Genomic DNA, 13,383 nt, shown 5'->3' on the forward strand with positions numbered 1-13,383 from the left:
AAAGCTGCTGTGATTCTCTTGCAGCTTTCCAAAACAATTAGGTGGTAATGACTGCTGAAGAGATTTTCATGTCGTTTCAAACACTGGTTGGAACAATTGGAAGCTGCAAATTTTTCTCATTGTGACTTTATTATCTGAAAGGAAATGACTAATTTGGAGTTTGTTATTATTGTTTTATAGTCCATGAAATATAAGTATATAAGTAAACATCTCCATGATCTCCATGAATTTAAATATATAAAATACATAATGTGAAATAGTTAAAAATTAAATAGTTCTTCAGCTGAGGCTGAGCCAGGCACAATTATAACCAGGGCTGAAGTCTGTGATTTCAGTACTCCAGCACAGCTTGCCTGGGTTGGAGCTGCTGGCAGGTTCCATGCTGAAAACCATCCTGTTGATGCAAGCGAGGCCTCGTCCTTGGCTGGCTGCACACACAGCTCAGTCTCTCAGGCTGGCTGACCCCATGGCTGGGGGCTGCCAGGCCATGTCCTGCTGCCCATGCGGGCTTGGCAGACAGACCTGCCTGGCACTGCCAGGCCGGGATGCTCTCGATGCAGCCTTGACCTTGTTAGGACAGTGAGACAGATGCTGCAGCCAAAGCACTTGCAATCCTCAGCTTATGAGTCAGTTTCTACTGTATTATCACTTTATTTATGCAAGTAGAGAAATGTCCCTTCTTTTACTAGGCTTGTTTTTCATAGTAACTATTCATTGGGGTCAAATGTATTGTAAGCACAGGAGTCTCAGTGAACAACACATCTCTACATCCTCTGATTGTAATCTGTATCTCAAGTGAATGCCATCATAAAGTAGAACGGGTGAGGATGTAGATGTGAAGCTGATGTGTACTGCTGGATGAGAGTTGTGAGAGTGAGGATTGACCCCAGGTGTTTGGCAGGTAAAACAGTTTCTACTACTTATTTACCACTGATAGCTATATCTCTTCCAAGTGGCAGGTCTACATATTAAAAAAATAAAATAAAATAAAACCCCTTAATTCATTAAAAGATTACACATATGTAAGAATTATTGTATATTGCCTTTCAGCGAGACTGCTTATCCTGAAATTTTTCTTAGTTTCTATCTCAATTTGGGTATATATGAATGAATAATAACATATGAATAACATTTGAAAGAATAGGTTCCGGGCCTTTGAGCAACTGTTGATTAAAGCAGTTGCATTAATAAGTCAATGAGAATCATTTTTTTCCTGGGTGGGTTCTCAGTTTTTCCTGTGTGGATTCTCTAGCATGTAATGAGCTCTGGATTTATCTTGTAGCCTTTTTCTTTCTAGAAATGCCAGCATTGCTCCTTTGCATGTCAGTCCAGGGTCTGTCTTGCTTTAGCCTGTTCAGTCCTTAGGAGCATTAATCTGTTCTTTGACTTCCATCCAGCTGTACTGCCCCAGGTAACTCCATATAACTATGCACCAGATGCTCTTTCTGGCATTTCACCTTGATCCTCACCTTGCCTGCACAGTTTAACTGTCCCTGAGCTCCACCAGAGAGGAATATTTCCAGGCTGTTTTGACCCTCATCCAGACCATATGTATTTCCTCCCCTTTCAAGTGCAATAAATTTGTTGCTGGAAGCAGACATCCCTGTCGATCACATCCTACCCCTTTCTTCCCAGAATTGCTTGAAAAATCGTCTCTCCATACCGTGTCTTACTCTGCCAGTGCTTCCTGTCACCTCTGTGCCTGCATCTCTCATCTCTCTTCGTGTGTTACACCACCCTGTGAGCAGGTAAAAAAGTCCCAATCATTTATGTAAGCTATTATGTTAACCTTTAAATCCCTTTTGAAATCTCGCTGTGCTCTGATGGCTGCAGCTCGCCCCTCTGGCACTAGTTAGGTAAACGACAAGCTCTAACTTCTGCTTCCTGTTATTTTGCTGTCCCCATCTCCCAAGCTTTGCCTCTCTGTTTTTCCTTCTCGTAGCATTCTGTTTGTCACACAGGTTGTTAGCTCCCCAGCTGTCTCCCCTGCTCTGCTTCTCATAATGCCAAGAAAAATGTGATCCTGAATCCTGATTTCTAGTCTGTACCGTAAAGAATAAGGATTATGATCATTGGTACCATTCTGATTTATTCCATTACAGTATCAGTTTATGGTACATGAGCTTCACTGTATAGTAACAATAGAGATAAATTTTGGCCTCTTATTTTTCATAAGCACTTGCTGGCTGTATATCATCAATTTTCTTCTCATTTAGATACTTGCTTCTACTTGGGGAAAAATAAAAATATCCCAGATGTCTAGGTAATAAAGCTGGTGAAACAAATTCCAAAGTGCATTTTACAATAGGATTTGATTGTAATGATTTTTCATATGTTAAAAAAGAGCACGCTGGTTCTCTCTGGGAAATGTTTGGGTTTATGTTTTGTTGGGACTTTTTACATCTGCAACTTGTAGTCATGTAGAAAATCGCTTTTTTTATTTTTTTTGTCTTTCTTTTTTTATTTTTTTCCTTGGGAACACAGAAACATTCCTGTATTTACCAGCTGAGTTCACTGAAAAACTGTATATTGTAAGAACTTAATGAGGCTTGAAGTTGTATGGCTAACACTTGAAACAAAAACTTTAAGCAGCATGAATCTGAATTTTGAAAGTACGTCTCCCTGCAAGTCTGGTGTAAGTATCTAGAAAGAAAAAGTAAAAACAGTAGATATATTTCAGATGGATTTAGTGGGTTCAGCTACTGTGATGGGTCTGGATGGTTTTGTGGAGAGCCTTTTTCCAGATGACTTTTGCATCCAGAGGTCAATTGAGAGGCACAGGAGATCATGTCTCTTTCAGGGTGTGAGTACTGCTCCTGCTGCACCAGCAGCTTGCACCTGCTTTTTACTTTGCGTAGTAAACCTTGGGCTTGGTTTCACTGGGGTCTGAAAGCCCAGCAGCAGGTTTGCCTTTGGGGGACATGACTTCCCTGAGGCTGTCAAGATTTTGGGGTCTTCGGGCAGCACAGGTGGTGACACTTGTGCTTACCCCATTGTTCTCCATCCCCTGTGGTCCTCCATCTCCACAGCTTGCAGGGTGAAAAAGGGAGTGCACCTTTCAGGTTTTCAAAGCAAGCCCAGCACACCCTCTCCTGGGTTCAGCAGTAGCAGTCATTTTTCTCCTCAGCAGCTGGTGCAGTGCTCTGTTTTTGACTTTCAGCCTGGGAACAGCGCTGATAACACCGATGGTTTTAGTTACTGCTCAAATGTTTAGTCTGACCAAGGACTTTCTGAGTCTCACGCTCTGCCAGGGAGGAGGGGAAGCTGGGAGGAAGCAGAGACAGGACACCTGACCGAAGCGGACCAAAGAGGTATTCCATACCACAGCAGGTCATGCCCAGGATGTAGAATGGGGCAGTTACCTGGAAGGGCGAGATCGCTGCTTGGGTTGGGCTGGGTATTGGTTGGTGGGTGGTGAGCGGTTGTATTCTCTTTCCTTGTTATTTGCCTTATCATTATTATTATTGGTGGCAGCAGCAGTGATTTGTGTTATACCTTAGTTACTGGACTGTTCTTATCACAACCCGTGGGAGCTACATTCTTTCGATTCTCCTCCTCATCGCTCTGGGAGGGGGAGGAAGGGTAAGAGTGAGAGAGCGGCTGCGTGGCTGACTGAGCTTAAACCACAACACACCCCCACACCCATATGCATGGGGCTTGCGCTGTGGAAATCAGAGCTGCATAAATGCTCTCAATGGGATCTGAGTGCAGTTTCTTTGGTTCATTAAGGTTTGTTTTCATGGTTGGCCAAAGCATGTCCTGGATTGGCTTCACCCTCTTTCTCAAAGTAGACTCACTCTTCACTGAGTAGTGAAGTAACTATTTTGCTGTGGTGTTTCAATTACAAAAACTATAGATAGACATCTTAGCTGTCAGTGATGATTGTACTGCAGAAATTCCCTTGTCCCTTTGGGAAGTCAGGGTGCGCAATCAGCAAAATGGTGATCTCAGAAATCCCTGAAGAATATCCTGTTGCTCCAGGCAACACAGACACTTCTCTCTCCCCACCTCCTCTTACCCCTTCTTTCCCAGTCAGTATACATGAATTTAGCAACCAAGTGTTCTTTATTTATTTTGTATTAACAGGGAAATTGAAGAAATATTCAGATAAGTTGGAAATGATCCTACTGACAGAGAGATTTTCTGTGGCATTTCTCTGATATCGTTCCTCAGCTGCAGGCTTTGAGAGATCGCCACAATTGTTCCCGTTCAAACAAAAGGAGTCTAATGAAAGTATTTTAATCTGCTGATCAGCTATTCAGAGGGAAAGAGATGGTCATGCTAGGTGTCTTTGGAGACTGGAAATGAGTGCAGCAATGGTAATTGGAATAGTTGTATTTATTTTCACTTCTTAACAATCTATTGTATGCATTGTTTTGGAGGTTGCTTTAGCTTCAGAACTCATTCCCTGCACCTTGGATAATTTAAAGAGCTCCAGGTCTAGTTATGCTGCTGGTCTTAATGTATCAAAACCAGGAGGCTGAGCTCCATAAGCACTTTGTATGGTTCGAGTGGAAAGATCTGCTTGAATGCCATCCGAAGAACCTAACTTAGATGCACGTTCTGGAAACCTTTCTGAAAATGTAAGCTCTTTTTTAATGTGATTTTTTAAAAAGAAGGTTCTGATCGCAATCCAGGCCTTATAGCTTTCAGACTGGAAGATGGTTTTTGGGAAGATCCCAAACTGCACAACCCCAAGTGGTTTTTTGTCACGGCAGACATCAACAAGGACAAAACCTTGGTTAGGAACCATGAAGTTGATGGGAAGTCCTGTCCTTGCTCCCGCTGTGAATACTGGGATCAGGTAACAGAAGTCTTGGTGCCACAGGAACGACAGTAGAAGGCTGTCAACAAAAAACATTTTATTAGAGCTTGACAGGTCAAAGGAGATTTTTCTCAGGTCTCACAGGTAATGAGATTTTACCAGCACCCCATCACATGCTGTCATTCCTTGTTTCACATAGAGTCATTTTACAGCAAAGCTTACAACCTCGCCCTTGCTGTTGTGTGAACGCTTGTCTGGAGTCAGCCAGAGAAGGGGAATGTGTTTTCTCTTGCAGAGACAAACCCACCCTGAGCACCAGTGGAAGGGCAGAAGGAGCTGGAGGGCTTTGCACTTGCCTGCTTAATGGTTTGTGGTTGTGCCACACAAGCTGTTTGAGTGGGATATTCACCTGACAAATACGCAGTGAAGTTATTTCTGAAAGTATATTCTTTTCACTGTTGGAAATAATGTTGCTTCTTGTTTGCAGTAACCACAAGAAGGAAGATGAGAGGTGGATGTGGCTGACTAAAGATAGGGAGAGGGTGTGATCCAGCTTTGATGCAGTTTTCAGCTGTAAAAAAAGCAGTAAATGGAGTTACATTGGGTAAGAAAAATTAGTTTCACCCATACGCTCACAACAAAATTAAGAAAGGAGAGTTTAGGGAATAAGGCAAAGTTTATGTTTCTGTAGTTTTGTTTAGGTTCCTCGTTGTGTTTAGAAAGATGAAATACACTGCAGTTATTTTCTTACATTTTTTTTAAATTATTCTTGTTTTACAAAAATGACACAAAAATCTCTCCCAAATCCCCACATGGCTGTGAAAACCTTAGTGGTGAAAGAGTCTCTGGATAAATCTGTGGCTCATCCTAACAGGCTGAAGCTGTTCAGAATTACAACATTGTGTGAAAATTTCCTCTAAAAAGAACTGAGCGACTAGCAGTCCTATTTCTGATACCCTGTGGCTACCAAATAGTGCCATACCAGTTTCAGTTCACATATGTCATACTATAGGTGATGCCAAAGGAAACAACAGTATTTTATTTTGTCTGTTGTTTTGTTATTTTGTCTTTCATTGTTATAATTTCATATATATATATCAAATATAGCAGATTGTACAAAACTTTGAATTAAGACAGGCTATCTTTTGTTAAACACTTCTTATTTCTGTCTCATTTCTCTACCATGTTATGCCTTTCTGCATTGCCAAAACCTGTTGAACTGTTGCATCAAATGGCCAGACAGTATCACTTTAGCCAGAGGAACATGTACTTCTATAATGGAAGATATTTTTCTTTTGTTAAAATGAATCCTTAAAATATATATTCCAAAATAAGTGGAAAGAAATGACACAAAAAGCAAGCAAATTTCTATATTGAGAATGTAGATTTTGTTCATGCTTTGTCTATGTAATTCCTGAAGTCTTTGTACCGCTGCTGCTGTTCATAGTAAATTATATATCACCTCTTCCCTGACTCTTTTTACTATTATCTTCTCTGTTACTGATTCTTTCCCCTACTCATCATCTTCTTTCCTCTCCATAAAATGTTATAAAAGAGAAAATTGCTAAGTTTGAGGACCAGATGAGAAGAAAATTATGTGCTGCTTGTCCATATGATCAGCATTTCCTTGTGATAGCATGTGCTGTGGGTGAGGCCAATAACTGTGGGACCCTTGTAACAGCTCAAACTGAGTGAATTATTTCTAATGAATAGTAAATACTTTGCCAGTTATTCTGACATTATTTTCAGATTTTGTTTCAATTAGAACTTTCTGAATCTTCTCAGTATGAAAGGAAAAATCCAGTAAACGATCCACAAGACTGCTGCAAGCTATTTGTTTTTGGTGTATATGTATATTGTGAAATATGGAGAGCTGGGTTTCATTTATTTGTTTTAAAAAGAAAATGGAATTGTTTCTGTTTCATTGGTAGGGAGAATGTCCAAGGCTGTTGATTATCCTGCTAAGGCCTGCCTGGGGTCTCTCCTGATGATACTCACTCTCACAGCTGAATGACACTGGTGCATAAAGTGATGCCTTACCAAACATTGCAGTGGTGTGGCTAGTTGAGCATGCCAGAGTCAGCATGGGATTTACTTTCTGCATATGAAAAACTCTACAGATTCTCCCCCTCTAGTCTACTCTTGTAAGAGCCCCTATCAGTAGTGCTTCCAGCTGGGACCCCCAGAATAAGAAGGATGTGGACCCATTGGAGCAAATCTAGAGGATGCTGCAAAGATGCTCAGAGGGTTGGAACACCTCTGCTATGGATACAGGCTGAGAAAGTTGGGCTTATTCAGCCAGGAGAAGAAAAGGCTCCAGGGAGACATTAAAGCAACTTTCAGCGCCTAAAGTGGCCAACAAGAAAGCTCAAGAGGGACTTTTTACAAGGGCAGGTAGGGATAGAACAAGGGGGAATGGATTTAAACTAGAGAGGATAGATACAGATTAGATGTTAGGAAGAAATTCTTTGTTGTGAGGATAGTGAGGCACTGGCACAGGGTGCCCAGAGAAGCTGTGGTTGCCCCATCCCTGGCAGTGTTCAAGGCCAGGTTGGACACAGGAGTCTGGAGTAACCTGCTCTAGGGGAAGGGGGTTGGAGCTGGATGAGCTTTAAGGTCCCTTCCAACCGAGACCAGTCTGTGGTTTTACGAAAAGGACAGAAGATAGCAGCATTTACACATCCCGTCTTATCAGCCAATAAATTGAAAAGAAGCATCCATAACTAAAATGGTTTTGTAGCCATTTGTGCTGATTGTATTGACTAGTTCCATCAGATTTAGAGCATCAGATTCTCGGAGTTAGTTTTTGTAATCCTTTGCTAGTCCACAAGCTGATGGGGACCTTGCTCTTCATGCATGTGCCCCTACGTTTTATGCATAAAATGTGAATAGAAGTGTATAACTTTTCCTTTTAGGTAGGCAATAGATGTTTTACAAGAGTTTCAATGGGAATCAAGATATTAGTGAAGTAATTAAGAAGACAGCCTCATGGAGTCTGAGAACTCATATTGGGAGCTTGGCGCCTGTGGTGAGATGCTGCATAGCCATCAGTAAGAGAGACTGTCATGTTGTTTCCTGAATAAAGAACTTGCATAGCATTCCAAATACATTTGCTAAAATGCGTATAATGATGATAGAGCTAGGGTGAGTTTCAGTCTGTGGCTTTTTCCCCATGGTGAAATAAATGAGGGTTATTTCTCCTGACCCTGCTGTGTGTTAGTGTAGCATGAAAAAACTATTTATTGAAAAAAGGTTGCATAGTGAGTTCTAGGGCTTGAATTTATTCTCAAATAGCAAGAAATAGACTGTGTCTTTCCTACAGCATCTAGGAGTGTAAGGGTTAAGTGAATTATGTGCTTTTAATGGGATGTTAACTTGAGATAATGTGACTTTGTTGATAAGTCTTAGTAATATACTTCAACTAGGTTTTGTACTTGGTAGCAGTCTTGACTATCTCATTACAAGTAGACTTGAAAACAAAACTTCTATATCCTCAGTGGAAATACCCAGCATAGCATGGCATAATAATATTCGTTTTTATGTAGGTGTTTGCTTCATGCAGTCAGTTTCTAAGGCAAAAGAGACATTGGCCTTGGTGTAGCTTTGCCAGGATGCCCTGATCTCTGGGTAGAGGATATCCCTCTTTTCAATCATATGGACCCAAAAGCTACCTGGAGAGTTTAATATTGAAGCACCTCATGTCTGGGAAGAAGCAATAACATTTAAGTGTATTAATTCCAGCTACTTCCTTTAAAATAATAAAGAAGTAATGAATTTAAATGAGTTTTAGCTCTAATGCTGTTCCAGTTTGAGCAGCATTTCCATGCTGTGACCTAGGGACTGCTCACTTCACTGAAACCCCATTGCCAAGGCTCAAGGGGAGCAACCTTTCCACAAGTCTCCTTGAGGATTCACCTCCTCGGCTGGGGGCTCTGATTTTCCCAAGCGGACAAGAGCTGGTTTTTCTGTTAGACTTGAACAGCTCAGGGTGCGGTCACTCAGCCAAGCAAGCTGGAACAACTCTACCAGAACTGGGGTGTGCACTGGTGCTGGAAAAGCCATGAAGGCCAGGCTTAGTGGAAAGAGCAGGGCATGCAGCATGCTTCAGTGGGGTGGGTTGGATACTGCTGTTGCTGGGTGTGGGGCTAGGGCCACGCTGGCTTGAGAACAGTGGGCACTGAGGCAGGCGTTCACCTTCCCGGTGGCTTGTTTTGTACCCCTGCCAAAAGGGGGAGTGTATAAAAGAGTATCCAGGGACACTTGTGGAGAAATTCTCACCCTTGCATTAAATGCTCAAGCTTTCCTGTCCTCCTCCAGGGCACTGTATCGCCAGTGTTGCACAAACGCAAGCTCCCAGTAACACCGATATAAAAGACAGCTGTTTTGGCCTTTTTTTCTTTAATTGAAGCTTCTTTTGATCATGTTCCAAACAGGTATTTTACAAAGAGCAAGTGCATACCCACATCATTATATAGATTATTAGGAAGTTTTTTGCTGTGCAGGTGCTGGGGCTGTGTCTGTCCCATACCTGGAAGTGTTCAGGGCCAGGTTGGATGGGGCTTCTATCAAGCTGGTCTAGTGGAAGGTGTCCCTGTCCATGGCAGAGGGATGAAACTGGATGAGTTTTAAGGTCCCTTTCAACCCAAACCATTCTATGATGTGATTCTATGGTATGATTTCTATTAATTATAAGTGGTAGTATGCTTTTGTGATACTAACCTCAGCCAAGGACAATGGGAGCACTCACAGAGCTTTGGCCTTTTCCTTCGTTACCACTGCTTTCTTAAGTTGCTGTGCATTTCTGCATCTTATTATATGACCACAGCCACAAAACTCCGCAATCCCCCAACTTCGGTCTGTGTCTTTATCTGCTTAACTTTAATATCTGGGGAACTGCAAACTTTATTTCATTGTTAGGATTAAAGAAAGAAGGAAAGCCACCTCACCACCAAAAAGACATGCTGTGAAAAGAGTGAAAAAAACCTGCTGGAAATCTGTTTTTAATATTGAAATGAAGCACATTTCATCGCCTAACAGAATTTATCTTTTCAGGTGAGATGTTTTGTGCTGTAAAGAAACAGCCATTTTCTCATAAGCTCCTTAAGGCAAAAGTCTGTGAGAACTGTTAGAATATATTGTGTTCCTGAAGCTCCCTGCCAGCAGTGTTGTGTGGCACACAGGGTAGCCACTGGGTTTGTGCATCCAGATATGTCCCTGCCCCATGTGCAATTCCAGAGATTGTTTCTACCCCAAAGTAGGAAAGTTATCTGCATGTTGACAAAAATAAATCAAGAAAATCTCCCCAAGAGTCATACTGCTTAATGCAGTGTTCATGGCGGGGAAAGAAGGTACATCACCTGCTGCTGGGTGGTGGGAAGGATTAGGAGCTCAGTTTGTTATTTCTTCTGATTATTTTAATAGAGGTGTAGTTCTTCCAGAAACCCTAGGGAATGTGGATGGGGAGGGCAATACAGGCATTTGCCAGCAGCACTCAGTATTCCCATGCAATGATTGCCATTTGTTGTCCTACTGCTCCCAGTGAGTCTGAGCAAGCTCCCCCCACATCAGTGGTGCTAGGGAATGGCTGATGCCTGATCCAAGCAGGAGTGATGACTTGCTAGAAGCTCTTCTAGTGTGCTGAGAAGAGAGAGAGGAGTACTTATCCATTAAAAGAGGAGTAAATTATTTCTCGCTGCTATTAGCCACAGCACTGTTAAATTATACATCAGTCCTCACTGATCAAAACCATAGCAAAAGGAAGCTTCTCTTTTTTTGTTAAGGATCAGTCTTTTTGTCAGAAAGATGGCCTGTGATAACCTCTGATTTCCTCAGCAAATTGGTGGTCTTTCACCCTTCCCTGTAAACATTTCATAACTCACATTAGTGATATGAATCATAGAATCATTTAAGTTGGACAAGACCTTTAAGATCATCAGGTCCAACCATGAACCCAACACTGCCAAGTCCACCACTAAACCATGTCCCTAAGTGCCACATTGACGTGTTTCAAATCGCTTCAGGAATGGTGATTTCACCACTGTCGTGGGCAGCCTGTTCCAATGCTTGACCACCGTTTTGGTGAAGACATTTTTCCTGATATCCAATGTAAATCTCCCCCAGTAAAATTTGAGGCCATTTTCTTTTGTCCTATCACTTATTAATTGGGAAAAGAGACTGGCCCCCACCTCACTACAACCTCCTTTCAGGTAGTTGTAGAGGACAATAAGGTCTCCTCTGAACCACCTTTTCTCCAGGGTCAGCAACCCCAGTTCCCTCAGCTGTTTCTCATAAGACTTGTGTCATAAACTTCCCTTTTTTTCCTGAGTTCCAGCCAAAGCTCTTCTGTTAATTCAGACCAGTCTTATTCCCTGCCTGCTCCTATTTCAGTACCTGAGGATAACTTACTCCTGTGCCTCAGGGTTTCCTTCTTGAGGAATGTCCAGCCTTCCTGGACACCTTTGTCTTTTAGGAAAGCCTACCTAGGAAATCTCTAAACCAGGCTCCTAAACAGGCCAGTCTGCCCTCAGGAAGTCCAAGGTAGAGGTTCTGATGATCCTCCCCCTCTCCTTACTTCACCAAGAATCAGACCCTCTTTCATTTCATGATTGTTATCATTCCTGTAATTGCTTGGTTCCACACTCAGAGCCTCATCCCTATTCTTCAAGGGCATCTGGGTAGGTGGGGTGGTTACAGAGGAGATGTGACTGCTGCGCCAGGCAGGAACTTGTCACCATTGCCCTGCTGCTTAAGTCACCATGTTCAGCCAGGTGGAGAGAGGGTAGGGAATCCTCCATGTCACGTCTTGTCTGTGTATTGGCTCTGTCTCAGGGAAAGTAGGGCGCAATTCCTGTAGTCTGCCTCTCTCTCACACGTGCTCCCTGATAGTCCTCAACCTACTGGCCTCCTCCTAGAGCTCTGTCGCTAGTCAGAGATGTTCCTCTACAGGGGTGTATCTCCCATGGGTGTGCTCGCTGCTGCCGTCCATACTGTCCATATGCCCAACGTGGTCACTAGTGTTTCCTAAGAGCTTCTTTTATAGGTGTTAGGGGCTTGCCCACCATTGCTCCAGCCCCACTAGGTTTTCCTCAGCTGCTGTTGCATGAGCTGCAGTTTGGGAACACCCCCCCATGCATCAATTGCACCAGCACTGGAGCTGCTCACCTCTGCAACTGGGGTATATACAGAGGAAGAGAGAATTTGGTATTGCATTGGGTCAAGAGAGTCATAAATGCGTCTGGCATTTTGACAGCTTCTCTTGTTGCTGTGTTTCGTATCTCACCAGGATGTAGCTGCCATACTGCCTTTGGAAGTGCTAGCTAACATCATCTAATTAGTCCTGTAAAAAGAATCTATGGGACTGCACAGGTCTTGGATCCTTAGTTTATAGGTCATGTTAATTTTTCTCTGTGTATCCCATTCCTTGCCCAAGAGAAGAGGCATGTGATGTGTTTGTTTGGGGGGTTTTATGTACCTGCTCCTAAATTTCCTTGAGTATTTGAAAAAAAATTTAATGTTTTACATAAGCCAAATTAATGGATAACACAAAATACATGATTTCAAATAAGTTTAATTTCTAAGCCTCAAATTATGGCTTTTTTTCTGTTTGAAGTAAGCACACTTTGAGCTCAGAGGCTAATGGAAGGACAAAATATGCCATAGGATAATTGTTAAGCTTTTGCTCTGTTCCGATGGGATTTTAAACAATGATTCACATGCACCTCCCAGGATTAGCTGGGCTTTCACATATTTTCAGCATTGGGTTCACCACCATTCAGGTTGAATGCAAAATAAAATAGAGAGAACTGACTTCATTACTTGCACTCTGGAAGTGACTTGGCAGCCATTTAGAAAAATACTTAACATTCACCAATTTCCTTGTTTCTCCTGTCCCCTAGGAGCACATTGAGAACAGATCCATTCATCACCATCCCATCCAGCAGCCTGGTGTGCGACGGCTTGGAGGTAGCAGTGATGCCCTGGTGCTTTGATTCATGCAATCAGTAATCTTAAGACTTAACCTAAAAGGGTGGAAAATGCAGTGTGACCCAGAAGATAAGTGATGATTGTTGTGTGTGACAAAGTAACTGGGCTACAGTTCATGTCAACAAATGAAGCCTCCTGAGTCCAACCAAATGATAAATATCCTTTTATTTTTCATTTCTTAAATCTTTGCATTGAAGTTGACCTTATTTTTAGCAGTAAATAAATGTGAACAAATTTGGGAGTATGTTTAAGCTCTGATTTTTTAGGTCTTATTGCCTCCTTCAGACAAAAGTTTGGTTTAATTGGTTTGTTAATTTACTCTGACACTTCTGTCATCTTCATTTTGACTTGCTGTCCTGGGTTCAGAAATAGCAGTCATTTTTCTCCTTCTTGGTAGCTGGTGCAGTGCTGTGTTTTGACTTTCGGGCTGGGAACAGAGCTGATAATAATGATGTTCCAAGAAATATCAGTTGATTGGGTAACTTTGTGCTTGTTGTAAGGGTAAGAAAACATGGGTTTTGGGGGGAGGCTGTTTGTTAGTGAAGTCTCCAATACAGCCATGGGTTTCCTTGCACACATGTTGACGCTGACCCTGCAGCCAGCATTGCCAGTGGCTCTGGGAGCCCTGCTGTTAG

General features: G+C 42.3%; 1 long non-coding RNA gene across 1 annotated transcript; it reads left to right on the plus strand.

Moving 5' to 3' along the window:
* Positions 1 to 11,488: 11,488 nt before the first annotated feature.
* On the plus strand, positions 11,489 to 12,989 carry LOC133212590 (uncharacterized). Its single transcript, XR_009725536.1, has 2 exons — positions 11,489 to 11,598; positions 12,661 to 12,989. It is a non-coding gene; the product is annotated as an uncharacterized LOC133212590 (long non-coding RNA).
* Positions 12,990 to 13,383: the final 394 nt, after the last annotated feature.

This window comes from Neopsephotus bourkii, unplaced genomic scaffold (genome assembly GCF_033783945.1).
Source record: "Neopsephotus bourkii isolate Nb327-2 ecotype Australia unplaced genomic scaffold, CSIRO-AGI_Nbou_v1 NB_719, whole genome shotgun sequence".
In the NCBI taxonomy this organism is placed as follows: Eukaryota; Metazoa; Chordata; class Aves; order Psittaciformes; family Psittacidae; genus Neopsephotus; species Neopsephotus bourkii.